We start from the raw sequence: 1,133 nt of genomic DNA on the forward strand, positions 1-1,133 counted from the left end.
CTACTGGTGTGCCCACCACACTGAGGCAACCACAGGGAGTAGGGCACACACTTTTTCTCTTAAGGACCTGCAGCAGACCCAGGGGCCTAGGACTGTGAGCTCCCTGACAACAAGATATCTCTGATGTTGTTTGCCTGGCTGCACAAGCAGAGCAAGGCATACCCCAAAGCAGATGAACATTAAGCTTATTTGAACACTTCATTGGCAACTGGAACAAACATGCTCCTCTCTGGCATACTAAGGGACTGAACTTGAGGATTCAAAAGGACCTGTAGGCCAGATCCCATGCACCCAGGGCTCAATTGTGTAGGTCAGGGGCACAGAGGAGAGATTTGTGGAATAATCTAGGGAGGCAAGGGTCTAGCCACAGTGTATTTGTGGAGAACCCCTCCCCCGACAAGAAACCTGTGCTTTTGGAACAGTGATGGCTCCTGAGCAAGGAAGCTCCCAGCCCACAGTACCATCTCTGAAGAGCACAACTAGTTTGGGCTACTGCTTGCAGTCAGACATCTGAAGGATATCTGTGGAGCAGGGGAGGGGGGACAAGAGTGAAAACCATTCCCAACAGCCAAACTGTGAATCCTAGAGTGTTCCTCCCCATGTGCAGACTTTCTGCCCTGGTGGGGGCCACTTCTTCCACTCCCTGGTGGTTTTCCCCACTGGCCTGGGAGCTGACCCTCAATCTCTACCAAGAAAGCTTGTGTTACTGCCTTTGTGGAACATAAAGGCAGGCTCACTCAACATAACATGACCAGCCTCACTCCTCCACCCGCCTTTGCTGTGGTAGTGAGTAAGGAGTCCCTGGGAGCTCTAATGCCCTGTCCATCACCTGGGCCACCTGAGTGTTTCTCTTGATCTACTACTACTGGTCACCAAAACAACACTGCAACAGGCTATTTCCTGCAAGTGACATCTACTGTCAGGGAGGACAACTTGTATAGCCCATGACAGCATTTACTGACTTAATAATACAGGATATGACTAGCACTTACCCAGAAGTACCACTAACGGTCTCCAAGATTAAATTAGCTGTCCCGATAGCTGGGAAGATGGCCGACAGGTAGCAACCCTGGTCAGAGGCTCCTGAACAAAGGAAGAAAAACTGGTTGGAATCAGAATCTATGAAGTCAAAG

The sequence above is a fragment of the Otolemur garnettii genome, unplaced genomic scaffold (assembly GCF_000181295.1).
Source record: "Otolemur garnettii isolate 467f Iridium unplaced genomic scaffold, OtoGar3 scaffold00008, whole genome shotgun sequence".
Lineage (NCBI taxonomy): Eukaryota > Metazoa > Chordata > Mammalia > Primates > Galagidae > Otolemur > Otolemur garnettii.